Source organism: Haliotis rufescens, unplaced genomic scaffold (genome assembly GCF_023055435.1).
Source record: "Haliotis rufescens isolate VD_foot unplaced genomic scaffold, xgHalRufe1.0.p SCAF_1, whole genome shotgun sequence".
NCBI classification, from domain to species: Eukaryota; Metazoa; Mollusca; class Gastropoda; order Lepetellida; family Haliotidae; genus Haliotis; species Haliotis rufescens.
Genome location: NW_025963779.1, coordinates 65,733,277 through 65,756,522, shown reverse-complemented (window position 1 = coordinate 65,756,522; position 23,246 = coordinate 65,733,277). Strand labels below are relative to the sequence as shown.

Here is a 23,246-nt window from a genome sequence, read left to right as displayed (position 1 = left end):
GTAGGTAAATGTAGGCCAGAAGAGTTATGTCCCCTCAATAACTCGTGTTACCACCTGGGCGGCTTTTAATTCCATGCGTTCTAAGACTCCTCGAGTGTCATGGTTATCTAAATAAGTAAACAAGAAACACAATTAATACCAACCAGGTCAAATACTGGCGTCCCTTTCGGAAAAAAAGATGGGATGCATACTGCAATACAAATTATGATACTATATGCAATATCAGTTATTAGGTCCAATTAGAATGAATAGAATAGAAATAGATGTCTCAAGTTCTCATGTGAAGAAAATGTAAGTATCAATTTAAAGCCACGCATGTGGGCGATAGGAAGACGTGAGTTTCAGGTACAAGTATATTTGTGAAGCACATATATGCACATGCACAGCTATAAGTCTGAAATCGTACAATATACGTGATAATAATCAGGATGGCAAAAACATTAGAAATACCGATCTCTGGACAGTATTTATTATACAATTCAACACAAAGAAATCGAAATCACATGGACACAATATTGGTAATATTCCTTAATTTGTTCTTAACCCTGGGTCTGCGATCAATGATTTTGTGCCTATTTCCAGTTTCCAGGCCTTGTTGTAATTATGAAACTGGGACATTGTGTCTACGTAATTTTGATAAATGAGATATGAGATAAATAAGAGCGAAAAAACATTTCCATAATCATAGAAATGAAAATTTCAATTTCCTCAGTACAATTCCGATTGCATCATAAGCATGTGTTTATGAATCACTATCAAATAGTGATGATACCAGGTGTTCGCGAAAAGTTGAGCTTAAAAGATATGAAGCAGAAACAGACTAATACGTACCATGCCTCCTGCCTCACCGGTGGTACCCGTCACAAACACACGAAAAGGCAAGTCAAGTGTTCACCTGAATACAAAACACGTGAACATTAAGTACAAGTAAAAATAGGGAATTGCATGGGACGTAATTTCAGTCACTTTCTTCAACTTAAATGTCTTCCACATGTCTACCATGACACCTTTTTCAAATCTTTACTAAAGGCTTGAATGTTGTGACCCTGATGTTGTAACATTGAGCAAGAGTCATATGGCGCTCCCAGAGTCTTCAGGAACGGCATGTTTAGGACCGCCTATTGCCAAGAGTCTAATACCCCTTTAAACGTTACCAGTTTCAACTCCTCCGGACACAAGTATTTCTTCTGCAGCAGGTTTCGGTGATTTACCACAAATTATTAAAAACAGTTTCACTTGTTTAATAACACGGCGCTAAGGACAGTTATGACAATGTCGTTACAACTTGACTTCCAGATATAGTGACGTACACTGATGATGCCTGATCTGAAGGTATCACTGTTGAGAGACTGTTGATATCCCTCCCTGTAAATGGAGAACTGGCACCATGCAACAAAAGCGATTGCCTGTGCTGCACTTACACAGGAATGACTCCCGAACAAACATTGCAGTGCAGTTTCACCTAATGTTGGTGCCAAACATTGACACTCCTTGGTGCAGCTCATAGTATACTGCACCCAAAACTAAATCTCTCACTGAATCTAAGCAAAGGAAGTTGTATGTATGTATGTATGTATGTATGTATGTATGTATGTATGTATGTATGTATGTATGTATGTATGTATGTATGTATGTATGTATGTATTTATGTATGTATGTATGTATAGGAATCTAGTACCCACTGAAACTCATTAAACCGATGGAGAAATCGGCTTACAATACATTTGATTTGTGGGATAGGGCACACGAACTGTTACCGTGTGAATATTCTCCGGATACCGCGCATACCGCGAATAGCAGGTGCTAATTACACACGGTTAAAAACATTTCAGGTTTGTTTTTTGAAAACAAGATGTCTTCAGGATGACGATCTCTATAGTATCGTTAGTATCAGTGATTGCATTGCGTGGAATCCATTATTCAAAATGTTTCTTAACATTAATTGTTTATTATCACTGACCGTTCTTAGTGTTTATGTGTTAGTTGATTGCTTTGATCGAAAATAATTCTTGTTTTTAACTAATACAATGCTATGATTCAATAATTATTTTGTTCTTACTTCTTTTTCGTGAACTATTTTGTCCAGTAATAATTCTCGTCACATATCCTCAGATTTAAATTTTTCTTGTAATATGTTTGATTTGATTTTTTTTAATTTAAACATATTTTATTCAGATTGAAATGGATTGGGAACAAGTTATCAAACTTAGGACTCCCTCTCCATGGTATTTACAAAGCTTGTACAGTAAATCATATACAAGGAAAACAGAAAAGAAGATGAGTGTAAAGATAACAAGAAATGTACAAAAGAGAGAGACTAGTATATGTACATCAAAGTGTTACCCAAATCTCTTTGTATGACTTATAAACATTTGCACTGCTTTAAAGATGTGTTGAGTTTCGATAATGGACAAACATTCATTTCCGTTTAACATCAAATTTAAATCTAATTTAGCATTTTTGTTCACGGCGTTCTGTAAAATGTCCCGAATTATTATTAACATAGTTTTTCTTTGGAGTAATATGTTTTCTGCATCCATTATAACAAATAAAAAGGGGATACCTTCATCGTGACATGAACGCTGCAACAAGGGTTCAGCCCGACACAACGGATTGTTTATGGCTTCCGGGTGTAATTTGATATCCTTCTTGGGGGCGTCTATCTATATTTAGATAGGGCTGTAGCTATCACGTGACTTAGTAATGAACCGTTACGGAACATGATACTAAAGTGCTTATTTCTTCAGTAAAACCAACATATAAAATAATTCTATACTCTATAGGTCAAATAGATCTCGCATCATTAAAATGTAAATAAAGCATTTCGGCAGGTACATCTGCTTGTGTAACGAAGGCCCCATATCACCATGTAAATCTAGACTCTAGTACCTTTGACTTTTTCCCATGAACCCAAAACAACCACTCCGTGCACCCTTCAACCTTTTTCTCTCACGCATCCATCCTTTTCGTCGTGTGCTGTGAATATAAACAGTGTTCATTTGACATTTCGGGTGATCTAATTAGGCCATATAACGATATAAAAACGGCATGGAAAACTTAAAGAGTAATTTCCATAATTAACCCACGCAACTCTAAACACTGTTAGTCACGCATTTTCTGACCACACTCATATGATAGGAATCTGGTCAGGTGATGAGAAACGACATTATATTAATATCTGTCATTAAAGTGGATAAACGTTTGAGATTGCTACAATGAAAGTATCTATTTACTCTTGCATTGCTTGGGGAGTCGTTATCCGCCTCAAGAGCAGCATTAATGAAAATCACCACTTTTAAAATTCCATTAAAATGGCTCTTCCTATTGTTCATGAGCTATTACTTTCACGGAAAGGTTGTGGGATGGTTTATTTTTTTAAAACAAAAATGAGTCCTGATGAAAGAGATATTTATAGATATTAAAATATGGATTTCATAGATGGCAACCTATATAGGTCAAACGAAACGACCCGGCAGTTGACAGATAATCACGCATGCGCAGAAAGCTGCCGGGACAAAGCTTCAAAACACAAACACGCCAATCTGAGTAGTGAGTGTGGCGAGTACAGAGAAAACGTGCATATTCAACTCGATCCATAAACGGTAAGTCCACACATTTTGTCTGCAAGCATCTTCTCTTCTCCAGCTTCTATCAACCCTTTGACGCCATAGCTGACTTTCACTGTCGAAATGACTCTTGCTTTGCATATACTTGTCTGATTTACGGAGAGTTGTCTGAATGTTTTATTCAGTTTAATTCAAACACATGTGACAACCAGGAGTATTATATACGAGCGACACATCCTCTTTAAACGACTGACACTGACACAACGTCTGTTGTCGCTCAGCTTGTGATTATAATAATGTAAATATAACTAGTCTCCTCTCCTCTCAGAGCTGTCATCCTTCGATCGCATTAAGGTCTCAGGAGACACAATTATCGATCCATTGAGTGTATAAGAGCGCTTCGGGGTATCTTAGGGCAAATCTGACAACACACAACCAGAGGGTCAGCTGGTCAGATCGCCTCGAGCTGGGTGGTCGGATGATATTCCTGTCACGGATGTGTGATATTCCAGTCAGCATTTCACTGTTTACTGTAGGTCAGGTCAACCTCTCCCTTTGACCCTAAATAAATATTTTGCGAGAGGATCATACCGAATGATGTAACTTTCTTTCTCAAAATTCCCCTATTGAAAATGTCATAACAGGAGTTGTGTTGACACATGATATTAACCTATTTACTGGCCAAATCCAGCCTCACATGAGAGAACATGTCTATTTTAGCACGTCGCAGCATCATCCAGTGTTACCTTTGTTTGTAAAAAGTCCCAGTATTGAAATTTCAAAGCATATTTTCAAATGTTCTTATCATTCAAAATTTCTAACAAATAGTAAAGTAATATGTTTAAAAGCCACTTAGAAGAAGCAATAAACATGCACGTTGAATTCAAACGTTGGTAATGAGAGATATATTTTCCTCCCAACCTTTGTCTAACTCAGATATATCTATTTACACAAGACAATTACAGATTATAGCTTTAGATGGTAAAACCTTTGTCTTCTTATTAACAAGTTTCAAATATTGCCCTGACGTAAACGGTTTACATTTTGTCAAGTTGTCATTGTGTCTTCTCATGTTCAACAGAATACATTCGTAAGACACTGCATGAGGTTTCCATCCCCAATCTTTCACCTGGGTTGCCACCCTTCGTGCTCCAAAGTCCAGACAGTGTTCTAGACAAAGCACAAAGACCATTGTTCTGTGAGAGGTGCAGTGCCAGTGAAATCAATAATCCCTGTCTGGGGCGTCCTAACGCGCTATAAATGGCGTCCCTTTACGCCATTAAAAACTTTAATTTAACACAATATCACACGTTACCATTTAAAAGCCTTATGGGGAAAAATACCCGATCAAAGAATCTTCTGTAGAGTCATCTCAGTATGGTTAATGTAGTAATTTTGTCATTACATGTATATTCTGAATTGATGTGATATATATGATTGGATAAATACCAGATGTTATTGTTAGATTTATATGATATACACAAATTAACAATGCTAATCTTAGTATTTTTAACCTGTTTTCATCAATACCAAGGAGTGACCTACTCACACAGACACAAGGCCTCATAACAATACCGACTGTTATATGTACACTGGCATGCACGCCTTAACCCTACCTATTTTACCATAACTACGTTTAGTGGGCTTTCACTGTACACTATTCAACTACCACAACGTACTTTCCGTTTGGCTGAATAATTATACATTCCTCACGTTCTTCGGAGACAATCTTGGTCATTCATAATGTAACTGTACCCCTAGGGCTGGATTACACCAGTGGTGACAGAGAGATAATCACAACGCACCAGGGAAGGTAGTAGAAGTGCCTAATGTCTTTGACATAACCATAAATAGTCTTAAAATGTATGGTTTTGTTGTTCTATAAGTACCGTTGCTATAAAACCTTGGCTATCATTTGAAGACACTGTTCGCCGCCGACCCAATTTTCTTTGTTCATGTACGGCTTATTGCTATATACAAATGACAATGGATCATAGATGTAGGTTAGTAGTAGTGTTAGTATATTAGAACCATTTCGTAGTACAGGTGATTGAGATAAAACTTGAAACAGGATGTTCTGTGGCGTTAGTTGATACAACGCTGAGGCATCGCTGACGCCCACTGACATTGCCTCAAGGCTGCTTCGACTGCAGCCTTACAAGTCAGATTGTTCTCTTGATTATTCAGCAGGCTTTGACAAGTCTTGTCATTAATCCGCATTCTCATGTAAAATGAAACCGTTAGTGCTTTATCTGTATTGTATGGTCGTTGTAATGTGCCATACGGTATGGTTACCCTGTGACGTGGTGTCTCTACATACACTACCGTGCAAAAGAAAGTGTACATCCATGTTTGATAGTGGCTAAAAATGAAACAAACAAGAAATGCTCATTTGTGAGTTTATGATGTATGATATTGAAGATCTATTTGATACAGTTGGTGTTTTGGACCTTAAGTTGGAAGTGTTTCGGTGACTGTTTTCATTCTAGTAACCATTTGAAAAGGTGTCTAATGTTTTGATCAAATCCAACTTTTAATGTTTATATTTTTTTCCCCCTGTAGGATTAAGACGATCTTCCAATGTGTACAGTGTATGTATGTGGAACTTGTAACCTCCATTTCGCGTTCTAGAATATGGATTTCTTTTCATGATTGATATTTGTAACTAGTTTAACATTTCATTGTGCTTTCTCACTGTGATACAGATTTGATGTTTTGTTGCACTTGACCTACAGGAAACATTGCCACCTCATTAGTGCACTCTGCAATACGATCCTGTTCAATGTTACAACAGACACGAACTAATATTGTTTGTAGTAATATCGTATTTCATAATTCAATTAGATTATATTGAACCACATTAACATTATAAACATCTCTTCTCCCAAACGCATTGTCGTTAACATGTTTTGCACTTGAAGCAGACAACACTTAACCCTAAGAGCAGACGATGCTATCTTTCAGAGCAGACGACAAGGATTAGGTGTGAACAACAACGGAAGAGCTTCCAACACACATTGAAGTGTTTCTGTAAAGCTTTTGAAACCACAGATAGGCAGTTCGTGATTGTCACCCTTATGTATACAATCAGAAGTCAGTTTCTGTGTTCACTTATTGTAGACCGACCATTCAATTGGTGGGTACGTTTATGACAGTGTACATATATAATTGAAATTTACAGCCCTGTACGTGCAGGTAACCTCCATGAATGCTATACATGTTGGGGGGATTTATATACCGGACTTTGGAATTATTGTGTAAGTTCACGCAAGTCTATTACTAGAAGAGGACCCATTAGCAACGACCCAGTTCTGCGAACAGTAAATCTATACAAATTCCCGACTCACTTTAAGTAAGTGTAAATCTACTGCAGACTATATTAACTTATTTTTTACTCCTGCAATACAGATAATTAAATACAAATACGCCGTGTTTCAATATATATTCAATTTTCGGAATCAGAATGTGTTCATCTTTTGCAAAAGCTAAATAGATGAATTTAATCATCCTGGTAGCGACACGATGTTCATATATGCAAATGAAGACCAGGCTTTGTCGTGAGAATGTTTTGTCTTCTCTGAATTAAACCAAATCAATATTAATAAATCAATCGAAAATAATGTTCTTTTAACGATACAATATTTAATCATGCAAATGGAAAGCAATTGTCTGTACAACAACCCGCTTTGTTCTCTACAGTATCTATCGGATGTATCTCATATTCCGCTGGCATTGAAGGAAATTGCTTGTCGTCTGTTTCTGTCAGGTGTCGAGCATTCACGTCTGCTACATGGTGAACAATCAATAAATATGCAGTCACGCAATCAAGTTCACATCCACCCGGTCCGGGACTCTGCTGTAATCATTGATCTTGGCTGTGACACTCTGAAAGCAAATATGGAGAAGTGTGGGATTAATTGAAATCAATAGACTCTGACAAAGTTACGCAACAATAGCTCATTTGAGGAAACAGTTTGAGACCCATGTCAAGTCGACACAGATTGAACGGTTATCAATATCGACGGCAAACAACTACGTGTTGTATTTTTAAAGATGATGCTTCACTTCAGGTTAGTCGAAGTTGGTTATAGAGATCGTTATGATGGTGTTATCTCTTTTTAACAGGCGTATATTTCACTTGTATTATTCCACCTGTCGATGTTTTTTTGTTATTTAACGTGTGTTAGATCGACACTACTGTTGCATCCCTTAGGCGTGCCAGAAAGCTATGGTCGTGGGTTCGAATCCCGGATCGCCTTGGTTATGTTTGTAGGTGTGTCTGGTAAGCGTGCATCTTTTCGGCCTTTTCTCAAACATAATGCTGGTGTCGTGATGTAAATGAAATACTGTTCAAAGAGGCGTTAAAGTATTCCCACTCACCCAATCACACCTTACCGGGATAAAATTGAGATATTTGTGAAAAGTTATAAGTTTGGATACCGCATTACCATTAGACAGTCCACACTCGTTAGGTAGATGCGGCATAAGTAGAAACTTGGATTACGATATAGGTTCACTGGATCGCATCATAATTTGATAGCTGATAACTACATTCGTTGCATCTAGTTGCCATTGTTACATACTGTTTACACGTCAACTAATTCAGTCTAACCTTTTGAAATCATAGCTCACTAGTTAAAAGCCGACACGTTACTAATGCGAGTGTCGGCAAGACCTCACCAAGGGAAACATATTGTACACTTGTCATTCCATTCGCAGCCATATGATCACAGTGACGTACCATAAATCAACATTAACATTCTGCTCCCAAATAGCTTAACTTGATCATATGCCCAGTCCTTAGAAGCTTTAGACGACATACCGACTCATCGATTCATGACTGTAGATATATATATTAAGAAGTGATACTGTGTAGTAAATGTCCAACCCCTATCGAGTATCAACATTAACCTAATTTCTATATTTTACTTACAACATTAAACATTTTTTAATATGTTTTAGTATTCCAGTGACCTAGTATTGGAGGATCTTCCCACACATTATATTTGGTTTTATTGTACATCGTAATCTCTCATGCTGGGGTTAATAATATTACCAAATCTATTGTATATATTTTAACACTATTGCAGACTAGGGTGGCCCGGGAATAAATGTAATATACAGTGTAAATGTCTGTTCTAGGTGATTGCTATATGACACATACATTTGTAGACAGGTGGTAGCAGCTGTTCTACACATTACTGACTTTAGAATAGAATAGAATAGAGAAATCAATGTTGAACTAACAGTGTTCTGGCCAAGTTCAACCACTGCATGCGAGTGTAAAGCTTCAGAACGCGGTCTTGTTGACTCTTACAGCCTCTTTCAGTCTGTTAGCTTACGAAATACCAGTCATTAAATCTTCACACGGATGACAGACAACTCTCTGGTGGACTGGGAGCAATTTCTGTTTCCAATATGAATGTATAAAAAAAATATAAAATAATTCAAGAAGTATCTATTATACAACAAATATCATTATTTGGAACAATGCTTCACTGTTACATTTTTTGTTTGTTTGTTGAAATGTATTTTTTAGAATGCACATATGATAATACAATGGAGACTGCTCCAGGCTTTCTGCTCAAAGAGTGGCTCACAATACCTATACCGTACTGTGTTAATCAATGTATTGGAGGTGTACTGTACCCTGACGTTATGTCTGGCTTCCCATCTGACACAGTTCTATCACAAACATCTGGGCAGAATGATGTGTGTTATGTGGCCTGTCCTTGTGAATATCACCGGTCACCCAAAAGTTTTATCTATGAAGTTTGTGATTGCTTGCTATTGTTTTCAGCAAAGAAAAACCCATCCTCTGGCAGTACATTGCTTGGAGACCATAACAAAATATTGTGTTTCTTGTAAATTTGACGCGAAGAATATTTATGATGTGTTATGTTTTTGTGATGTCTGATCTGAGGTTCAGCCTTGGTTTTTGTAACATATATATCTTGTACACCACGCTCCGCTGTCATTTGATACTCACAGTCGGTGATAAATGTCCATATCACTGATATAGATGACTGCATACCACTGATGGTAACTATGTAATCAGGTCATAGTATGTTCAATAAAACATATGCCCTTTAAAAAGAGACATTGTGTGTCACGTGAGTCACCTGTGTCACATGGTGATTGCCATTCGGAAACTAAATGTCCTCCAGGTGATGATGTTAACGTGTATATAAACCTTGTGTTACGTACATCGAAGGCACGAATGGGAAAATAATCGGAGGTGCCTTTACCTGCTTTTCAGTGCTCTACGTCTCGTTTTACAATTACACAATTGGATGAAATGCTACTGTACAATACCAATGTTGGGAAACATGTCGCGAGGAAGGTGTAATAAGATTACCCCGAGAACATTCAGTATAAAGAAGATACATTACATTTTCATCAGCTAATTACTTGCTAGTTTCCCGGTAACTCGCATCCTCAGCATTTCCCGGGAATTGCAATTTGCCCCCCCCCCCCCAGCCAGGGATGGCTACGTCCATGTTAGACACATTTAGGGACGGTAATAAAAAGAAAATGCTACAGGCAGAAGACGGGATTACGATTCTGCTATATGGCATACAATTCAGTCCAATTTAAATGAACACCATGGAATCACTTCAGTCTTGTTAATATTTTGGATCGAAGGGAATTGCCCGCCACCGTTGCCAGAATCCTAATGTCTTTGGTTCGAATCCACATTCATGCCAATGATTACAATGATCTTTGATGTGAAAACACCATACGTTGCTCATGGGTTCGTCAAAGTGGTACACATTGCCACGTTTGTCTCTCCTCTCTCATTAAGCTAACGTCAGTCTGAAATAATGTTAAAATTCGTCATTAGTCGCTTATTCTACAATGACTTAGGGGCATGCTCGAATTTGATTGGTCAATCAGAGGTTTCAAATCACGAGGACATGCCTCGGATTCGAGCAACCTCATCGCTCCAGGAGGAAATGTGTTTATTTCTTTCTCACTTGTTATCGTTAGGTCAAATACTTAATATACATACATAAGTGGCTTGCGATATTTTGAGTTTATCTTAGTTTAAATTAATATTTGAAACCTCACACATGAGTTTTGTCCAACGTATGTGATATCTAATTGAGGGGGAACAAGTAGACAATAACAAGGCAGTTGGACTGCTTGCAGACTTTCGCGTTTGAAACAAGGACCATATTCTATTGTGCAATATAGTTTTTAAATCCTTTTGTCAAAGAAAAACGTGTTATTCAATACAATAAAGTTAAATGCTTGAACGGCATTGTTTAGTTTACACTAAGCCACAGTCGTAACTCATATTACACCAACGTTGTGGGGGATGTTGTGACGCGACAGTTTTTGTCATACAGGGGACATATTTGCCCTGTGACTAAACTAACACTTAGAGTTACCTCACACCCAATACGATACTGACGCCAGTGGTGGTGGGAAAGTTTAGAAAATAAAGAAAGCACTCGTCCTCCTCCAGAACGTTACGACGTATGTATATAGTTAATTCTCACATTACTGTGTAACTGTAATGTTTGATATGCGAATCGGGGGTCCGTTCCACAAAGCGATCGTAACTCCCACACTTTAACATAGACTTACGGCTGTCGCTTTGATGGAGATCATAATGTCCCTAGGAAAGGGCTTATTTGATCAGTTCAGCGGGTATGGTACTGACAAACCTAAAACATAATAAGGACAAAGCGGGATTCGAACCACGATGATAGGTTTCTGGCACGTCTAAGGGACGCTACTCGGCACAGAGTGACGCCTTAGATGACTTGGCCACCCGTGCCCACCTGAACAGAGTCAGTCACTGCCTCACGGAACATCTATATGCTAATATCTATACTATAATCCTATAATTGTCCTTCTCCTTCTTGTCTGCAAATATATGATAACTCACGCTTTTATTTACAACACATACCTATTAAATAATTAAACAAAACAAATCGGTGTACAGGTGTAGGACCCATAGGCTATTTGTAATTCACTTTAATAGATCACTCTTCTTCGTGTGGTTGGTAAGGTAGCGGAGTGGCTGAAGCGTTCGTTCAACACACAGATCAACCAGGTTCCTCTCCTCACATGGGTACAATGGGTGACGCTAATTCCCACTATCTAGGGGCTTGAAAAGGTTGGACTACATTGAAGAGTCGTAAACCGAGGGCTCAAGATTATGTTTTTGACCTATCAAAGTATTTTTACTCCCTTTATTCAAGTATATTGGGTATTGTTATACCAATTTTCAAAAATCAATTCTGCTGGAAATGCTGTTTCAGATGACCTCTATTTTTTATTTGGTCGTGCTCTGCCGCAATCATGTAACATATGGCATGACTCATAACAGCGATACACATGTCTAATTGACGATAAGCCAGACGTAGCGGCTTTCTTTGCATTATTCACTGCAGCTGAATTCATGAAGTGCCTGCTTTAATATTCGATAAGTAAATAAAGATCTTAAAAGCAATACAGGTACGCTAGTTAGAAAGGATACATTACGAGTGTTGTTATAATATTATTTTAAAAAGAATATCATGCGTATTTGTCACAAAGCAAGATAAGCTGAATTGGGTAATGGTGATATATTTGCGTATTTTACGCAAATACGCAGCTTATCAGGATGAATATCCCTTTATATAAATTCCAAATAGAAGTGAATTCCTAACAGCAGAATGAACCCGTTCGCTCACTCACTCACTCTTAAACTGTTTCTTTGCATCTTTGAATGCATCATTGTCTGAACAAAATTATTTTGAAAATTCATTATTACAAATTATATAGATAAATATCAAGATGAACCGGTGAAATGTGGGTCTTGGAGCTACATCCGCAAGGCGCATGTATATGGGTGCAAATCGTCCATCAATCACCACACCGATACACAGCAGACCATGACGTGCAGACGACCAGCCAGGTGACTGTATCTGTCGTGTCCAGTGTTACGCCTGACGTACTCATATAGGTATATATATATATATATCACCTGACTGACTCCAACACCGGTGGTCTAACTCATGTGGACAGGTTAATTGGAATTCTGCCAACAGTTCACAGGTGGAGATGCTGTTACCTGAGACCAAGATCAATTATATGGCGTTTGTTTGCCGTACAGCGAAATTACTTAATGGGTCACACGTAGAGAGTTTTTATATAGGGCGAAATATCGGTTGGTGGAAATTTTTTATGGCTAGGACCTTCAACTTTAATAAAGGCGGTGGGGCATGTTGGTTTCATAAACTGGCGCAAAAAAACAACAAAAAACATTCCCATATTAAAGCTGTTGTAAATGTTGCTGAATATTTACTGGCAATTTATTACAGCCTTGTGTCATTTTAAATACATCCCTATCGCTGTTGTTGTTGCATTGCAATTATTTCACAATATGGTTCTACTAAATCGTGTGACCCGTGAAGACTGTGGTAGAATAGGTCTTCAGCAACACATGCTTGCCGTAAAAGGCGACTATACTTGTCGTAAGAGGCGACTAACGGGATCAGATGGTCTGGCCCGCTGATTTGTTTGCTGCTCATGGTGTCAATCATTGGATTGTCTGGTCCAGACTCGATTATTTACAGACCGCCGTCATATAGCCTGGAATATTGCTGAGTGCGGCGTTAAACAACAAACAAACACATAACTAAATAATGTAGCGAGTGAGTGAGTTTGGTTTAACGCCGCTTTGAACGTTATTAGCATGTTAGCTTGATATCGTCTATGAGGATCGCCTGAACTGATGCAGGTCTTAGACGTTTACCACTTCGGTGCCACCCAGGATCACGGGTATGGTGCTCAGAAACCTAGAAACATAATTACCATAATTAGATACAATCCAGGATTTGAAACCAACGTCACAGCTACATGTATCCGGCACGCCTGAGGGACGCAACTCCGCACACGTATTCCTTTAACGACTGGGCCACTAAGGCCCTTATACATAGTGCATCAAATGTGAAAAGAAATATTTGGCCTAAATATACCATACATAAACTCATACAGGTGGTTCATGACACGTGTCTCCCAGTATTAATGCGTCACACCAAGCGGGGAACAGTCAAATGCTGACATAATCGCTTTCTTTCGTAATTGCATCTAAGGCTGTGGTTCAACATAGATCAAAGGGAGACAACTCTCATATTTTATCGATACTAATATTGTCTTGAGCCACGTACCGTTAAGTATTAACACAACCATGTATAACAGTAGATGTTTGATGCATAAATAATTTTGATATGGTTTGTTACTCGTGTACCTCGTGGAAAACTACACGCACGTTCATTTTGATAAATGAGAAACGCAGGTTTGAATTTTTGAAACATGGCAGTGTCTGTGTGAAAGCTCATTTATACACAGCCTGAGGCAGATCATAACATACTTAATCCTAAACGGTTACCTTGAAGCCCCAAGGTGAAATGCATAATACACTCTCACCTTCCTAGACGCTTCTGAACAGAATACACCCATGCGCGAAGACAGCTTACTTAGGCCTTGATTGCACCATGTTTGTTAGTACATCTGTCAGAATGTGAGGGGGCAAAGCTGTTTAGACATTTCACAGAATTAGTGCATTGTAATGCTGCATGTATAACAAACATAATAATATTGATATAATGATCATATAACATTCCAAATTGTACGCATCAGTGACCAGTAATACGCTGACCTTTTACCATCCACCTGGTATAATCACTATTTGATAGTGATTCATTATAACATGCTTATGGTGTCGCCAGAATCGTACAATTGAACCTGCTTTCAGCAAAAATTCGTAAGGTTATGAAAAGGGCTTTGTCACTTTTATGTGTGTAAATAAAATATGTTTCTGAAAACATAAGTATAACAATGACTCATAGTGTTTACAGTGGGAAATATATAGACTTACGCACTACCAAAGACAGAAATATCATCAGCCTCTAACGTCAGTATGTGTGTACAGTGTATTGACTGCATAGCACTCCCCAGACAAGCAGCATATTGATACATACGCCCGCTCCTCATCATTAATGTATGACATTATGTGAGTCAGTGCAAGTTCATCACTTTAAGTGTTTTCCTCAGTAAGCACATAATACAATCAATACACACTGGACGTATCCATCACCCAGTCGTCGGTTACAGATGTAGTGCTTGGTATCTGTGGCAATGGAGTTTGTATCTGGCAAAGTTTGCCTGTGTTTTGTTCATGCTGTTGGTATCTATACGTGGCGTATTCACACATGCATGGTGAGGCTAATCAATGGCGCGAGTTGATATTCACTGAGGATGACATATACACCTACCTGGAAATCTTTTGAATTTTAAGCTTCATTTTTTTAAAGGACCCGAAATTCCATGTATATGTTGCAAATATAGACACATGAGAACATTGATTTAATGTTGATACATGTCCAAGATATATAGAGTAGATGCCTCTTGGTCAGTTGGTAATTATATATTCCTCTCAAGTACTGGGTCACAGCAACTGACACAGAAAGTTAAGAAACAACCGACACAGAGGATGAGAAGCAACTGACACATAAAAGGGTAAGAAGTAACTAACACAGAGACGGATTAGAAGCAACTGACACAGAGAAGGATAAGAAGCAACTAACACAGAGAAGGATAAGAAGCAATTGGCACAGAGAAGGATAAGAAGCAACTGACACAGAAGGGTAAGAAGCAACTGACAGCATGGTAAGAAGCAACTGACACAGAGAAGGATAAGAAGCAACTGTCACAGAAGGATAAGAAGCAACTTGCACAGAATGGTAAGAAGCAACTGACAGATAAGGGTAAGGAGCAACTGACACAGAAGAATAAGAAGCAACTGACACAGAGAAGGATAAGAAGCTACTGGCAGAGGATTAGAAGCAACTGACATAAAGAAGGGTAAGAAGCAACCGACACAGAGAAGGATTAGAAGCAACTGACACAGAAGGTTAAGAAGCAACTGAAACAGAGAAGAATAAGAAGCAACTGACACAGAGAAGGGTAAGAAGCAACTGACACAGAGAAGGGTACGAAGCAACTGAGAGAGAAGGTTAAGAAGCAACTGACACAGAGAAGGATAAGAAGCAACTAACACAGAGAAGGATAAGAAGCAATTGACACAGAGAAGGATAAGAAGCAACTGACACAGAAGGGTAAGAAGCAACTGACAGCATGGTAAGAAGCAACTGACACAGACAAGGGTAAGAAGCAACTGACACAGAAGGATAAGAAGCAACTGACACAGAGAAGGATATGTAGCAACTGGCAGAGGATTAGAAGCAATTGACACAAAGAAGGGTAAGAAGCAACTGACACAGAAGGATAAGAAGCAACTGACGCAGAGAAGGATTAGAAGCAACTGACACAGAAGGTTAAGAAGCAACTGAAACAGAGAAGAATAAGAAGCAACTGACACAGAGAAGGGTAAGAAGCTACTGGCAGAGGATTAGAAGCAACTGACATAGAGAAGGGTAAGAAGCAACCGACACAGAGAAGGATTAGAAGCAACTGACACAGAAGGTTAAGAAGCAACTGAAACAGAGAAGAATAAGAAGCAACTGACACAGAGAAGGGTAAGAAGCAACTGACACAGAGAAGGGTACAAAGCAACTGAGAGAGAAGGTTAAGAAGCAACTGACACAGAGAAGGGTTAGAAGCAACTAACACAGAATGGTAAGAAACATTTGACACAGAGAAGGATTAGAAGCAAGTAACATAGAAGGTTAAGAAGCAACTGACACAGAGAAGGATTAGAAGCAACTAACACAGAATGGTAAGAAACAACTGACACAGAGAAGGATTAGAAGCAACTGACACAGGTTAAGAAGCAACTGACACAGAATGATTAGAAGCAACTGACACAGAAGGTTAAGAAACAACTGACACAGAGAAGGATTAGAATCAACTGACACAGAATGGTAAGAAGCAACTGACACAGAGAAGGATAAGAAGCAACTGAAAGGGTAGTCCAATAGCTAATACATAACATGTGATGAGGTAACCAATGACTGTTTCTGTATTTCAATACGAGTAGGCCACTTTGTATGCAACACTATTGTATTGGACCTCGAACTAAATTGTCTCATTTAGTGTACATGAGGGCCCACTGTAATACAATATAACCCAACAAGCATACCATTTGATAACCCTTATCATCAAATTAGAACTTATTGCTTATTTTTCTTATAATATAGTGATTCTCTTTGAGGATAATGCTTGCACTCATTGCATGGCTCCGACCAATTCCTTCTGGTTCGACGTATCAGACATGGAACCCAGAGACAGTTCTTAGTGCTGTGTCTTTGGCAGGTGCTACTGATGTAAGGGCAAGTATATTTATGACGATAATTGCGACAAATTAGTTGCAGCAAATATAGTGTTGGCCCTGAGTCAAACGTTGGTGGGGGACGTTAGGCTGAGTGAGGTGACTTCATATCTTCTCATACATCAAATACACCAGTGTTACAGCCTTAGGGTAATGGGAGTATAATAACGATATGACGCATGGGTAGTTTTAAGAGAAAACAAGGACATATTTATCTTGGCGTTGCTTCAGAGTGTTTACGTACTGTGAAACGCTGGATGCTATTTATAACAATAAACAAAACATATAGATCTATGTGATATTTTAAATTTTTAAGACGTTTTTGTAGGGTATAGGTACCAAAAAAATAAATAACGAAGGTCCATACGTGTCAGTGGTGACTTTTCAAACTGCAAGTTATAGCGACCTAAATATGATATGCCCTGTAGAAGCCACTTGGTATATTATAGATGCATGTGCGTTCTAATATCAATCTGTGAATTTGTCAATCTGTGACGTTGTCAATCTGTGCCTGCTTGCCAGGTTGGCAGCAGACGGTATGCTTTTATGAGCACATTTAATGCCTTTCTACTGGGGGAAACAATGCCACATTTAGATGCAATACAAAAGAAGCTGTTTGACGATCACGATGCACCTATAATCTATAGTCACATTAGCGTAAACCACAATGTTTATGAAAAAGCAATGCGCCCACTCTTTGTTAAAAAATGGACTGAGGTGCTGAAAGTATTAATTTAGTGTGTCACATTGCAAGAAAGCATTGCCATACAAGCAGCTGTATTTTGTTAATACCACTGCACCCAATAAAAGTGTAGCTTTAAAAGAAACGATCAATGCATATTAAGAGTAAAACTCGTACAAACGATCAATTCCGCCTCTGACAATGCACTTTAATATGTATCCCTGAATGCAACTCATAAATACAGTCATGCATTCAAGCTGTGAGATTGACTTAATCTCAAATGCATTCAACACATGCTGTTTTCAGAGTTGAGTATGATACAACTGAACTTCGGGAAAAAAACCAATTCACTCCATGACAACGTCGACATCGAACATGTTGCAGTGCAGTTATCAATACATGCGTAATGCCGTCTGATATAATAATAGGTTACACGGCACTCCACTTCAGTTACAGCTCCTGCATCGAATCCCAGTGCAATCACCACAGAAATTCTGCCTCCAGCCACGCTCCTCCCAGGTAACCTTATTATCAGTCACAGTGAACCGTACCCTCATGCATTATTACTCCGGGAGTTTGTTCCCCTTTCTCTGTGTGAAGCTGCCCTCTCGTTCATACTACACAAAGAATCCCATTCCTCTGCATGAATACCCGTTGATGAAGTTTACTCGGGATCGAGGTCACTTTGAAAGACCCGCGGTTGACGTCAGGAACTGATTAAGTAAGAGAAACACGCTGGCTTCCATTGGAGAGATGGGCTGAGTTGTTTCTAGTGGGATATCATTACCATGATGTGCAGAGCCAACAATGTGGCATCACGATGGTTTTCAAAGGGTAAGTGCCATGCTGTACAAGCCCTGAAATGATATTTTAGAAAAATAATATGATCTATTGAAGGTATTGTCCATACTGCAGAAATGAGGAAGTAAAGGATGTTTGCAGGGGATAACGCACGCCTGCTTTATGAATGGAATTAACATTTCGATAATAGAATTATTTGCAATTTTATGAAGAATTAAACGTCTGATGTCTGTGTCGCTGGTGTATATTTACACTGATTACAATGCGTAGGGGAATTTCGAATCAGCAGCATCGGCAACCAGAACAGAATATCATATGTCTGTGATGTCTGTCGTACATATCAGACATATTGATTATTCGTTTCATCAGGTGCAGCTGCAGGTTACTGTGCACAACCCCGGTAACACTGGAAGCCAATATGCCAGCATTTTCCATCGAAGTGTTTATGGATGAAAACATTTTTACATCCTCACCGTTCTCAGTGAGCTGGCTACTGAATCTTCCTGTTAAATTGAAGAAGAACTGGTGTATATTTGATATGATCATTGATCAATATGTTTTGCAGACGCATGCACATACACGGTACCTATTACGTATGTTAAAATGTCTATTCAGTAAAGGAATCCCTGGTTCTTTATTCCAGAGGAGATAAGTAGCCCAGTGCTTGTTATGGCTCAGACCCAGGTTTAGTTGCCCGAATGTACTTGTGATGTCCATTAATGGTGTTCCCCATCGTGATATTACTCGACAAATTCCAAAATCGCTTTTAAATTGACGTACATATACCGTTTTTAAACTTTTAATGTTTAACTGTTGAATGTCTGAGGACTGAGTGTATATTTGCATTTTGAAATGAATGTATGTGTTAGACAAGACGCTTTGTTTAATCTGTAACATAAAAATATCGAAAAAAGGTCTGGTTACTTCATTGGAAGGTTTTGTAAATGTCATGGAACAATTTTGCTTTGTTAAGAATATACTTTGTAATAATTCTTTTTACTGTTTCACAAATATCATCCATGGATTCGTGTGTTTCAAACATTATGTATAAGACGTATTAATACTGTGTTCTATTATTAATGGTGCTCGTTTGTGGTCTGGTTGGAAAGGCCAGTTTCAGTATCAGCTTATGTGGCAAAATCTATCATGGGTAGCGGCCCAAGACCACACCGTTTGCAAGGCTTATCCACCCCACTGAACCGCAATTCCGCCATTTAGCCGTTGCTATGACACCCTGTTCATTACTGCCCGCCAGGTATTTGATGACCTGGAGCAATTGACCCAGGGTTTTGTTGTGGACTGTCTACACTACACGACTAGACTTTCTGATTATCTGCTCGGACCATACTATGGCTTTTACTAAAACATGTCGATAGCACGAAGTTAAACCAGAAATCTGTGTGGTAGATTCTGTGTAGGTGGGTATCTTCCAAAATTGTACAACGTTAAATGTATTAAGGGAGACGAGGCTCGTGCCAATTTGGCAGTCCTTGCAAGTTTGATTCGGGTCATTGAAATTACTGTTGGTGTGTCTGCTTACTCATGATTTTGGGATATATACCGATTTATTAGTTAGCTATTACCCTAATTATACAGCATTGTCTTAGTGTTACACATAACGTTAATTGTAAAATCAAGAGTAAGGATGGACACGAGTCGCTTGTCCTTCTTTAATTGAAGTAATCAAATATTAGTATTATGATACTCATAATAATCTGAGTTTAATATATACGTCACACCTTATATGACATAATTGGGTAAATGAAATAAATAAATAGTACATTGATATACGAGTTACGAAAAGCCTGTATGTCATAAAGTTGTTCTTCTTTTACTTAATATATTGAGTTTTGAAAATGTCATGTTGAACAAATTTGTATAGGCTGCTTATATATTTATCTAAACGGTCGCTTTCATTCAGCCCCTGTAATGGTGTAACCATGTCCCCAAATTATACAACCGCAAATACACGGTACGCACTATAGCGGGACACTGCCTCACAGTAAGGACGATGTAAAAATATAATGATTTAAGTTCGTGAAGCTTTTGGCAACTGGCGCTTGTTGGTTTGGATAGTTAGGGGGCATAATTAGTCTCTGACTGCCTCAGTTTTGAGTTGTATAACACTTAACCCGGACCATCAATGGACAAGCTGTGTCCAGACAAAAGTGGAAAGCGGGACATGATGGATAGGGTAGGTCGGTCTCTTTTGACACGGTTTTACTAACACTCACACGCCTAGTGAATGTCACTTGATGACTATGAGACCTGCATGTAGTCATTGAGGATCCCAATCCTAGACCGGTGTAGGTGTGAATGGTGTGATTCCTTGTGTGACAACACTCAGGTAGATACTCCAGTATACAGGAAGCAGCGAGTTAGCAGGTGCACGGAAAATTGTGACGTTTTCTGCATATTCTGTTGAGGTCACAAGAGGACAGTGTCTCTGTGTTTTGGCGGCAAGCTGCTCTTGGCGAGCAACCATGAGGACACGGACGGTAAGCTTGATTACTACAGGATGATTTTGTGAAGTAGAACGTTTGAAATCAATATCCTCTGCACCATGGTACTACTTTGTTGTAATCAGCCCTATGTCAACAACACGCTCAGCAGAGAAAGTCAAGCTTGCACATTTATCTATCGCCATGGCGAATGTCGTCTGCTCTTTGACTGATTTTACTATGGATAGCATTTTGCTCCCGTTAACGGACTGTGTACTGAAAATATATTGTGACAAAAAGTACGACGTGAGGGGAGTGTGATATGGGGTGGGGTTCGGCCGACAGGCCAAACAATATAAAGCGAGGCGCTTTAACACGTGACTGGCAACTGCGGCATGTGAGGGTGCGTTTTTAAATCTGTTGTTCAAACAGAGAGTAGAGCGACCAGTTTTGAGCGTTATATTAATAGAAGTAGGAAACACATCCCCGACACTAGGTATGATCATGCGATCTATTGTCACGTTATTTGGCGGGAAGGTGAAGGAGGAAAAAATGTCGTCTGCTTCGCTGTAGCGAGACCGAAGCTGAGCTATATAAGTTTCACTTTGTTAACTAAGGAAATATCATTCACTGTTATTTTGCCAATTTCAAAACCATCTATTTTTCTGATTATATGTAGATATATATTATTGATATAAATAGAGACTGATATTATTAATTATTGGATACATTTGTAAAATGAAAATGTCACAGTTGTCGACTGAAACAGATGTTATGTGACCTTGACCTTTTTAATGTGCTTTGTGCTCACATAGGGTAGATCGACTCGAATAGGTATTAACCTAGCTATTTTGAACAGTAAGGTCGCGCGGGCAGCCATAGTTGATCACCAACCAGGACTATCGAAAATCATTATTTTGTATGTTTGACATTTATACAAATCAAGATAAACGAGGACGCAGATACACAATTTAAAAACATAACTTTGCCAGCAGTAAGACGCATTTACGTATTTGAAAGCATAAATATACAGCTATAGTGTATTCAGTTATGCAATGTTTTTAAAGGAATAAGTGTGGCATATGTCCAGCATATGGTATTGACTGCCAAGTCTCAATGGTTGTGCTTCACAAACCGCGTGATGTACGGTATCGACCCAGTCCTGACCTGGGGAAGCCAGTCAGGCGTTAAATTTCCATTCGGGACCGTACGGGCATTTTGTTTGGATTTATTCAAGCTTTGAACGCGGAGACCGTGCACAAACATAAACCCTTCCCTGATTAATTAAAGGTCTATGTTTTATACTGGATAGATATTCTTACAGTAGTGATACAATGACCATCCCCTACAGATTTTTTGTTTCATGTTCTGAAGTGTTCATGTTAATGTCTGATCAAAGATAGATGTCGTTATGTCTAGAACTAATCCACGAATGACAACAGCTGTTTGAATATATAAGAAATAAATATAGATATAACTGCAAGAAGCAGGGATATTTATTGTATTCTAGCTGGATTGTCAGTGAGGGGGAATGCAAGCTCTATTCCAACAATGGGCGGTGGGGTAGCCCAGTGGTTAAAACATTCGCTCGTCACGCCGAAGACCCGGGTTCGAGTTCCCACATTGGTACATTGTGTGAAGCCCATTTCTGGTATTCCCCGACGTGATATTGCTGGAATATTGCTAAAAGCGGCATAAAGCCTCACTCACTCACTCACTCACTCACTCTCCTCCAACAATATTACAGAGAACACTAGGAATGGGCTTCATAGAATTACCCAAGTTTGGAATGGAAACGTTATCTTCGGTGAGGCGAGCGAACACATTAACCAGGTGACTCGTGAAGATCCGGGGTAGAATAGGTCTTAAGCAACCCATGCTTGCCGTAAAAGGCGACTTGGTTGATGTATGTCATCAATTCCAATTGCGTGGATCGATGCTCTTGATATCAATCACTGGATTGTCTGGTCCAGACTCGATTATTTACAGACCGCCGTCATATAGCTGGAATATTGCTGAGTGCGGCGTTGAACAACCAACTAACCAACCAACTTTAACCAGGTTGCCACCTCAAAGATTGAATGAAGCAGGATATGTGGAATCCTCTGTGTGTAGCCAATCAAGTGGCAATATTCTATATTCATACATGCCATATGAGTACAATATTACACTTAGCCAACTTGGAATCCTTTTGCAATTCATTTGCGGTTGGTAGACCTTACCGCATATATACTCTTCCGACGTATTTATACTTTTTGAAAGGTCTACTATGGTCTTTCAGATGGTCTTTCGAACAGCTATCTATCCAAATTCAATTCACACCTAACAGTATTTTTTTAGGGCATGTTTAGCAATATATCAGCAATATATCAGCCGGGACCATCAAGAACAGACTTTGCAAATTGTATCATATCGGGAATCCACTTTTTATCCCATGAGGAATCGAACTCGGGTCTTCGAAAAGACTG

At 38.9% G+C, this 23,246-nt stretch overlaps 1 protein-coding gene across 6 annotated transcripts in view; it reads left to right on the top strand.

Moving 5' to 3' along the window:
* The first annotated feature begins 3,486 nt into the window (after positions 1-3,486).
* LOC124142379 (tripartite motif-containing protein 2-like) overlaps positions 3,487-23,246 on the top strand; it is a 29,534-nt gene continuing 9,774 nt past the window's right edge. Inside the window, exon 1 of one of the 6 annotated variants that reach the window (XM_046510805.2) lies at positions 3,487-3,602. The gene's annotated coding sequence lies outside the window, so the exon portion shown is untranslated. Of the gene's footprint in view, positions 3,603-7,536; positions 7,637-18,035; positions 18,056-18,103; positions 18,371-20,339; positions 20,532-20,692; positions 20,836-23,246 lie in introns of those variants that run through there. The other 5 variants (XM_046510810.2, XM_046510809.2, XM_046510806.2 and 2 more) reach the window with 5 other exon arrangements.